We start from the raw sequence: 11,138 nt of genomic DNA on the forward strand, positions 1-11,138 counted from the left end.
GTGAGCTTGTTTCAGTGTGTTTGCGCGCGCACGCACGTGTGTGTGTGTGTGTGTGTTTGTGTGTGTGTGTGTGTGTGTGTGTGTGTGTGTGTGTGTGTGTGTGTGTGTGTGTTTGTGTGTGTGTGTGTGTGTGTGTGTGTGTGTGTGTGAGTGTGTGTGTGTGTGTGTGTGTGTGTGTGTGTGTTGTGTGTGTGTGTGCGTGTGTGTGTGTGTGTGTGTGTGTGTGTGTGTGTGTGTGTGTGTCTGTCTGTGTATAGATATGAAAAGTCAAGAAAAGTTTCCTGTAGACATTACAGATAATGTAAAGTAATTGTGTTCTGCTTCTTTGTAAATTGATAAAATATTTGACATTAAATTGACATGTACAAACCAAGAAAGCTGACACCTGTTTGTATTTAAGACATTTGTTCAATAGTGAGGTAACTCACAACTCGGGTCAAACTGAGTCAACAACAGGAAAACATTGCCTTACCTCTCTTCCATTTGGTCAAAGAGAGAGGTATCAAACTGCGCTAATATAGGGACGTGCGAGGCAATTATCAGTCTTAGACACAGAAGTAATTGCGTGTCTGTAGATGGAAAAGCGAGGCAATCCACTCTGGGCATGCGCACATCTGTCAAAATGGCACCGTAGTGTTGTGGGTTCCGTGTGATGGAAAGAACTGAGAAGCTGCAAACTTTGAGGAAGCATAAGCGCGGCCAGAGAAATGAAACGGAATGGGTTCAGAACAAAAGAAAGCAGGCTAGGAACTCTGTTAAAGCCTATTTTAGCGTACCCAGGTAAGGCGGTAGCTGAAAGACTTCGACTTGACGGCTGTGGTGGGAGTTGCTCATACAAGTGCACGGAAACGTTGTCCGTTTGTGACCGCAATCATCTGTTCGAGTTATATTGGAGCCTTGGAGACCACAGCCGACAAATTTCGTACATCAGTGGGTGTGTGGAGGTGAAGAGTACGAAAGGAACGTATGTCAAGGAACATGAGAGTAGGAGGAAGAATTCCAATGTTTACAAGTTTACGCTGATCACTGAAGATGGTGAGAAATGTGTTCACGTGTGTAAGAAGACGTTCACGGATACTCTTGGAATCTTCCATTCCCATGTTGAGAGGATTCTTGAGAAAGGAAAATGAACACAAAATGTCAGCATCAGTGATGAGCTTGTTAAACACAAAATTTGTCCGCGACGCATACCAGATGTGGATGTGGATCGAGTCAAGCAGTAGATCTCCTCCTTTCCTTGTGAAAAAAGCCACTACAGTAGAGAACGAAACCCAAACGTATAATATCTCAGTGGAGAGCTGTCTGTTTCAAAGATGTATAATCTTTACTTTACTGAATGTGAGGTACAAGGTGTTACACCTGTCAAAGAAAGTTTCTATCGACACATCTTTTCAAGGGATTTCAACTTGAAATTTCATGCACCACCTTCTGACACGTGCAAGAAATGTGAGGAATTGAAGAAGAATATTGCAACAGCTAGAATATTGCAACAGCTAGAAATGAAGAAGACAAAGTCAGATTGAGAGTCTAGCATGAGCTACATCACAGGAAAGTCGAATCTGCAAGTTCAGCTCTGGCAGCTGATACCAAAAAGGAAAAAGAAGATGCCAAAGTACACTGCATTTCTTTTGACTTTCAACAGACACTGAATACACCAAAGCTGCGAGTAGGAGAGGCATATTATCTTTGGCAACTAAACACGTACAACTTTGGAGTTGTGGATTGTGCATCTCTTGATGGATTTATGTATGTTTGGATATGAATTTGAAGGAAAGCGAGGCTCGGATGAGATTGCAAGTTGTCTGATTAAGTATATTGAGACGATCCCACCTGACGTGAAGCATCTAATTGCATACAGTGATGGTTGTGCTGGGCAAAACAAAAATCACCAACTGCAGTTGCTCTGGATGAGACTTGTTGTAAAAGGCCGGTTTGAACACATCGAACACAAGTTCTTAGAAGTTGGTCACACTTTCTTGCCTAGTGATAGGTGCTTTGGCAACATTGAAAAAAGAAAAGAAGAACGGATTATGTTTTCTCTACGGATGACTAGATGAGGATAATGCAACAGAGGCGGCCAAAAAAACCGTTTACTGTGACACGAATGAGAACTGTAGATTTCATTGATATTGATGCTTCTCTAAAGGGTCATGTCAGTATCAGCCAACAGACTAAAGATTGCCAGCCTCTTAAGTTTTAAAAGTGTGTGATTTTCTCACATCATCATGACAAGTAATTCGAGATAGAGGTCAGGTACTCACACGGCAGTCTACAAGAATCAGCATTCGAGACATACGACAGGCGCTGTGTGGCAGGCCGTCAAAGCCGTTCAGAAGAGCTGGCTACAGCTCATCTTCTTCAGAAGTACAAAGAGCAGCATTCATGTACAATCACCAAGCCAAAGTATGATGACTTGCAAAAGCTATTGCATTACATCCCTCAACAGTACCATGACTACTACAAACATCTTCCACATCAGTTGCAGCCGTAAGAAGGTGAAGACATGGAAGCTGCTTAACAGTGATCCTAACACTAGGTTTTAAGACTATAATGACTTGCTTGGCTAGTGTAGCTGATGGTGCGTAATTAATGAAATACTGTGTTACCCATTTGAAAATGGTGAATGCAATTGCAATTAGCTGTTATACAGATGTAACTGTTGAAAGACCAGTAGTTACACTTTCACTACAGATTACCCTAGAGGCACTTTACAGCCCCATAAAAGCGTTTCAAAAGTACATTACAATTAGAATTACCGAAACCAGATAACTTTGAAGCTCATTTTTGAAAAAAAATAGTTATAGGTTACCTCAGTATTAAACCAAGGTCTTCTAAAATTTGATGATATAGCTAAACTCACCTGTATTGATGACAACTACATGAGCTGTACTTGTCATTTTGATCTTTGTTTCTTCGTTTGTTCTAATATGTATCTACATACAGACTAGTCTCTTGTAGCCAGACCTTAACCCCGCCCACAAGATTTCTTCGGTTAGTGTTGAGTACCCAGACCTTAACTCCGCCTTCAAACCACACGGGGAAGAGACTCGATTCAGAAGTGTAAACCACTGTATCTGTGCATTGCATGTGTACTCTTACAAAGAACTTTGTTTTAAGAGTGTTAGCTGATTCAATGAGGTTTTCCTCATTGAAGAGCAATAGACTGCTTGGATTCTGATAAAGAGATTGTCAACTGGATTGGCAGTAAATCTAAGTTTTCAATATGACACTGATGACGCCCGCGACGCTCGCGAGGACTCTCGCTCGAAGACGCCGAGTAGGTGTCAAAATGTTGACGTTGACGCTGAATACTATTATCAGAGCATTTCATGAGCGTCAGCGATGAGCCACTACGTGCAATCTCATCATAATCATATACAAGAGTCTGTGATTTGGTTTTCATTTCCTGAGTTTCTCCCTTACCAAGTTGTCGCAGAGACGCTTCATCATTATTTGGCATCCTGCTGCTAGGAGCTCGGTTTTGCGATACATCTTTCCAAACGTTCTTCTTGCGCCTCTCATCTCTAGGCTACCGTGACTTGATCTGCCACAAGTAGCCGTACCTACACGTATACACTTTCGGTACCCTTCTCTTCCATAGTTAACTTCCGGTTATTTCATTCGCGGATTCGATCTCTGATTTGTCAACAAAAGGCACGTGCTTCCGGTAGACGATAGACCACTTCCGGTTTGGAAGCTACAGTTGAACTTGTATAAACTCTAGCGTCGGCGACACTGACGACGCTGACGACGCGAGTGGCGCGACGTGCCTCACTTCTAGGTGTCATAGTTTGATGGAAATTATGTAAACTATCTAGTGACATAATTTCATGTAGGTCTATTTAATGTAGTCTTTAGCTACTAGTAGTAAGTCTTGCAGTCAATAAAATTTTTATGGCACTCTGATCTTAAGTTTTCTTTGTAACGTACAGCCGTCAAAATTAACTTTTTTATGCACCTATCCGATTAACACAGACACACACAGACACACACAGACACATACAGACAAACATACACACACGCGCGCGTGCGCACACACACACACGTACAAACACAGACACACAGACACACACAGACACACACAGACACACACACACACACACACACACACACACACACACACACACACACACACACAAAGTCACACACAAACACAAACACACACACACACACACACACACACACACACACACACAATTTGAGTTTTATATGTACTAGATAGTTGGCATCCAATCACAGCAACTTTGCTCATTCAAACATTTATAGGTTATAAAGTTCTTCTAATGAGAGAAAACTATGACAAAATTCTACGAAAAGAGTAATTTTCTAGTTAGTCCTTAAAATTTTTTCAAAGTTAACCAAACAGTCACTTGTTCATCACACTAATTTCGAAGCAGCGCAAGTCTTGCTCCTCTCGTGCCTGTTCTTTGCAGACTGTCAACCACAGACCTATACAGGGCTTGATGTTGTTGGAAAAAGTGATTACTTTAGCGTAAGAAAATACAGGGCTCTCTGTTGATACCCATGTCTTCTCACTAGGAGAGACTTCAAATTTTGCCTCTCATACTTGCTCCTTGCCTTGGGTTCCCCAATCATATTTAGCACTTTGGTTCATGAGTAATTCGAGTTGACTGTATCATTCCACTCAATGGAAAACAGACCTCCGATGTCGTAATAGTGGAATCTAGCACAAAGTGACCTGTCACAAAGTGCAACCTCAATGTAATTGTCGGTTGTTAGGTATGCCTTCCAAAACTTGATCGTTATTATGTATGTTGTGGAGTCAGATAATTTGTTGGCATCAATGAGAGGCAAATATTAACCCTTTCTACCCGCAATATTAGATGCAGTAAACTTCTGCCCTGTTTCCGACGTAGACCCCAATAAAGTCTGACTTATTCGCGAAGCAAGAAACATTATAAAACGTACTCCAACATAACTACTAACGTATTTAGCAGTAGATTGACACGTTTCGCAAACAATCTGCATCTATCTTGTATGCCGGTTTTGACGCTAAACGATTGCGAAGCCAAACGTCACACTAACTAACTAACTAACAAGTACCTACTCTTCGAAACATCAAACGCATTAGAATGTAACTGAACTATACTTTGGCTGAGTTTGGTACTGCTTCGAAGCCGTTCAAGCGAGGTTTCGATGCGTTCATTACCCAGCGCTCTGCTTCCTGGTAAAGCAATGCCCACTACTGTCTGTTCCCCGGAGTTGAGTAATGAAGTAGAGGTCACACCAGCTGTGCTCATTAGAGCACTAAGAGCTGCTCCAGTTGGACCATGTTACACCAATTATCTTAAATGGTTCCAGTTGCTGATCCGTTGGTCTTACAAGATAATTGGATAATAATCATTGCTCCATTCGTTTGTGTTTGATATGCACAAGTATTATCCTTCCGTTTCGTTTACAGGAAAGGCTTAGATAATTTGATAAACAGAAATGCCAGACCTAGCGGTTTCTAACGATACCGAGATAATCGCGAAAGTCCACTAGACAGCAGAGATATTGATGATTTTCGAAGTTCACACTTATGGGGAACAGACAGTAGGTACGGTCACGTTTTTGCCAATATCAGCACTATAACGAAGAACAAACTGGGCTACGACACGCACAACACAATTCGACATATGCAACTACTTTGTCTTACGACTTTGGGTTGGTTCTGTGTAGTAATTAGGGGCTGATGCAGGGGGTGGACAGGGTGGCTAGTCACCCTCCCTTTTCCTCAGATTTTTTGAACGAAAAGAAACCTTGTCGTCTTCTGTTTAACTTTAATGGTACACAAATACAATACAATGTTCAAGGTTGTGTTCAAGATCAAGTTTACTCTTACAACGCATTGCTATCATCGTACAATACAGAAGGACTGCACATCCTTCTCGGGTGTTGACTCCTAAAAGTACTGCATATCTTCTCTATGTTAAGTAGAATGTCAAGTCCATCAAAGCGCCAGAACACCTAAGTTGCCAAGTCTATCGCAAGTCATAGTGGTACGAAGCCAGGTATGCACTTGCCTGAGGCAAGAAAATGACCTCTCTGCTTCAGCACTACCAACTGGAAGAACAGCTAGAATGCAGAGCAGTTCTCGAACATTTAGAAAGAATAGCGGATCAGCATCCTCGCTCAAAGTCGTGTTATGGATTTGGTCTCCGTGGTCCCATGACAGTGCTGCCTCCAACAGATAAGTTCACTCTCAAAGTTATCCTCTGTTGGCATCAGATGTCCCCATTTAGATGTCAAAATTCCTACCGCTTCTTCTAAACTTTCGTTCTTGGTAATGACCTCTGGTACTAAAACACAGAGTTCAAAGTGTGCTCTTTTATTGCTTGCAAATCTAGACTCAAGTTCAGAAAGGATGAAGTCCAAAAACGGAATTGTCAGTGTTACTCTCCAGTAATCACAAGGCAACAACACAGTAGGATTTGCTCTTGTTTGCTTTCCCTTTATGATGCGTGGCATTGCTTCATCACTTCCAATATCAGCGGCTAGCTTCTTGGCTTTAGCGTATATTCGGTTATGCTCTACATCCACGTCGTTTCGAATCCTATTGTAAAATTGGACAACTTCGTCAACTTTCTTGAAGCCAGAGTACAACTCCTGCAACCTTGCTTGCAGACACTCTGCAATTGGACGTATGGGTTCAAGAAGCTGCTTCACAAGCATGAAAACTACAATGTGCTCAAATCCAACAAATGTGTACCTCAAGCCATTTGCAGCAGTTCGTGTAAAATGCACGGTAGACAATAACCTCCCTTGTCATTCCTTGATTTACCATAGCGAAGCCAGTTATCCTCTCGAAGCCAACTTCTTTGAAATGTAATCTGCTTGACCTTCCGCTTTTTACCCTTAGGATCTCCAGCAGGAAATGATCTTGTGTCCAACTCATCATTCCGAATGTCGTCTTGCACGGTAGTTAGCAAACGGTACTTGTCATCGGCAGTTAGCTCTCTTGTATGTCTCATTGCAATCTGAAGGAGACTGCTTTTGCAAACCCTCCGGCTCCTGTAGTTGACTTTTGCTGAGGGTCGCCGTAGCAGGTTGTACATATTCTTGCGACAGTTGCCTTTGTTCATTCCGCATCCCTGATTTTTGTGCTCCGTAGCCTCCATCGAACGCTAACTCAAACAGTGTTGGCTGCTTGAATTTCTTTGAGTCAGACCTCATGATCACATGCTAACGTCACCGCCAGCCGCCCTTGGCAATATCCCGGATATGGGCTACAGTCGCTGGTGGACTTGAGTTAGACTGTCTTCACTCAATTCGCTAGCAGCTACCTAGTACAATTTTGTCACACTCCAATATGTCTCACTTACGACCACTAGCTAGCCACCCCCTTCTAAAAATCCTGGATCAGCGCCTGGTAATGTAGGCCCGACGGAAGCAACTTGAAAGGGGAGCGGTCTAAACGCAAGGTTGAAGTTTAGCGCACGCTAGGGAGGAGTTGGCAACATCATGAGTAGTGAGCATGCGCACACAGTGCTGTCACAGAGTTCGGGAATTTAGTCCAGGTAACGAAAGAGAAGTCGTAGGAGACTTCAAAACAGTCACCAAATTAGCAGGGCCGACGGTGCCGCAGCGGGCGAATTTATTTGGGCGAGGTTACGACTTAGTCGCTGGAGCGAACGTGGTCTGTTAGTACGAGGCTGGCGGCGCAGCTTTGATTCTCGGTAGTCAATGGACATGTTGCAACCGTGATTTTGACGTAAACGAACTGCTGCCTTTTTGCGCATCTTTCGAGAAGTAACCTGCACTGTTTATTTATAGGGGGCCCAGTTTTGAACGTCGGGTTGGCTGAACGTTGTTTTCTCAGCACAAATCGACTTCAAATATATTGGACGACAGGTAAAGTGATTTATAATCTTGAAATGATAATAATTACTGGGTTTTGCGGTTAAACAAATCTATTTGTTTTGAGATCTTTTTTGGGTGCATTATTGCCTGGATTGAATTGTGCGGCAATATTTACACTGTTGCGTATACTGCATACATCAAATTGTGTACTAGTTATTGCAAATCTATTTTATGTGTACAATTACATAATATGCAATTAGTAATTAAAAGTGCAAATTAACTTAATTAAGTATTCAGCTAACTTACTTCTATCTCACAGTACCAAAGTGCAAAGTATTCAGCTAACTTAATTAATTCTATTTCACAACTACTACTAGTACGCGAAGATTTATTAGAAGATGAACACTATATATACAACTAGGTTGACACTTACAGGTGCATACATTTGATATGCCTTTTGCCAATTGACATTATCATATTTAAAACTACACACTATTGCACACTATGGCATTGATTCTTATCGGGTTTGTGACATGAATGGCACTTATATAATTAGTATACTGTGTGTGTGTGTTTGTGTGAGTCTGTGTGTGTGCATGTGTGTGTATTTGAACAACAAATATTTGTGTATAGATATCAACAGTTAGATTTGTTGTTGTGCCAGCACACAGCAGAGTTTTACTAGAGATATTAGAAATAATGAGAAGTAATTGTGTTATGCTGCTTTGTGACATAATATAATATTTTTTGACATTAACATGTACAAAGCAAGACAGATGACAGCTGTCTGTTTTGTTGATTTCAATAAACTATTGATGACAAGTACATGTATACTTGTGATTTTGGTTTTGTTTGTTTATTGTTTCTTTGTTTGTTGTAATATGACGTATCTATGTACAGTGACTGGGGTCAAGAGTTTAAACCACTGTGTCTGTACATTACTTTTGCACTCTCATAAACAAGATACAGTTGGCAGCAGTAAAGAGGCGAGTTCAAGACAAGGTGTGCCTAGACTGGAGACAGAAGGCAGTTGAAGAAGACTTCCTAATTAGTGGTACGTATATTTGAGAGAATCATGTGTCATAATCTCTAAGAGACAATTGTTCAGGCTACACACACACACACACACACACACGCGCACACACACACACACACGCACACACACACACACACACACACGCGCACACACACACACACACACGCACACACACACACACACACACACACACACACACGCGCGCGCGCGCGCTCACACACACACACACACACACACATATAGTAAGAAACCACGTTACCATTGTGTTTTAGCCAGCCTATGTTCATTCACTGTACTTACACGACCGCGTTCAACCTACTTATCAATCAGATGTGATTATAGGACTGCGTCTGACCTTCTCTTGAATGATACAGGGTGTGATTATAAGACTGCCTCTGACCTTCTCCTGAATCATATAGGGTGTGATTATATGACTCTCTCTGACCTTCTCCTGAATCATATATGGTGCGATTATAGGATTTGTTTCATGCATACCTCATGGGTGTGATTTCTAAGAACCCAAGAATCCAATCAGAAATCTACTATATGATTACATATACTGTGTTACCTGTGGTAGTAGCGTAATGATAAGATACAGTAATCGCTTATTCTTACAAAATAATTGGAGAATGACAGTTGCACCACCCATTGTTTCCTCATAGACCTTTGACATGCAAAAACCTTATCCTTTGTTATTCTTTGTTGCAAGGGCTTAGATAATTTGATGAACAGAAATGGCAGACCTAGCGGTTTCTAACGATACCGAGATCATCGTGAAAGTCCAAAAAACAGCGGGGATATTGATGATTTTCAAAGTTCATGCCTAAGGGGAACAGACAGGCTAGAAAAGAGTGATTGGAGAAAGCAACAGTATGTAATTTTATGTCTCTCGCTGGTATTTCTCAGGCTGGACCGTCAACCCTTGTCTAATGTATTCAACATAACACTCATTTCTATTAGCTGAAGTTATGCAAGTACTGATTGCAGTCTCAGTAGTCATCGAGTTAGTTTACAAACTTGAATGTAATTGGAATTTTTGTTGACCTCTACCTGGGATGTTACTACCGATCGAGACACCTGGTAATTATTTTAATTAAGACATTAGACTCTATATTAGGTGTGTTCACATTATGGTTTGCAAGCCATGGTGGGTTATGTTTGATTTGATTTCATACCAGGAAATAAATTAGCATACAGTACAAACCTGTGTTCAGACTGGACTGGGTTTGATTACCTGGTTTGTCAACCTAGCACGCTATTGTGATCCATTGTTTGAGGCGTCTGACAACAGAGTTAGAATACTCCGCATGACAAACGACACAACAGTTCGGTACTCTGTGCTAGCACTGCGCTAGCGACGAAAACGACGTCATCTGTCATCCTGCACGCGCGAGATTCTTGCTGTTGACGCCCTTTTTCTAGCAGCATCCACCACAGTAAGACGATGATTTCCACTGCTACTGTCGTAGCTATGCGCTAGGCAGACTGCTACTCTGGTTACTACTCTCTGTTCTCGTTCACTGTGTATTTAAAAAAATCGCTATAACTCCTTGTCCTTCGTCGGTAAGCGACGACCTTGGCATCATTCGAAAGCGCAAGAGCCCGGATTTCTTGTAGACGCTAAGCATAGCATGTAAGTAAGACACACCCAGGAGGATAAGGTTTTTGCATATCAAAGACCATTAGTCTATTTAGAACGTTATGGTTACGATATGATTTACAGATAAGTGGTCACGTAAGCAGATGCCATGTCAATTACTTCCTTACTTTTAATTACTCTAGTGCAAAGCTTCATGCGTTCAGCAACGTTTGGTCGTGTTCGTCTGGGCTTAGCTGGTCAATGCGATATCACTATCAACTTCCGTCACTTTGTAGTCGTCATCTATTTCATTTGTGATGTTAGAGCTCTCCGTGATGTCTTTTCTGCATCTCGTCTTTTTTCTAGAAATTTCTTCTTTTTTCTCTTGTTTTCCAGGTATTGTAAGTAACAGTAAAACACCTCTGTGTCAGTAACAGTAAATCCGGATTCACAGTAAACAAACTATTGATGTCCTAGGTCACAGCCAATTAGGTACGTGTTTCTAAACCAACAAAGGTGATTCATTACATAGTTCCAGATTCACAGTGAACGCGAACAGAGAGTAGGCGCTAAACAGCTAGGAATGTTTTGATAGCTCTAAACTAGACTCAAGTAACCGCAAACCTACCTTTGCAAGTACGGTTTGCAAATCCAGCGCAAACCAGCATTCCATGGGGCAGGTGCAACGTTTACCACTAACTCACTTATGATAACAAGCTC

This window comes from Corticium candelabrum, chromosome 12, assembly GCF_963422355.1.
Source record: "Corticium candelabrum chromosome 12, ooCorCand1.1, whole genome shotgun sequence".
Classification (NCBI taxonomy): domain Eukaryota; kingdom Metazoa; phylum Porifera; class Homoscleromorpha; order Homosclerophorida; family Plakinidae; genus Corticium; species Corticium candelabrum.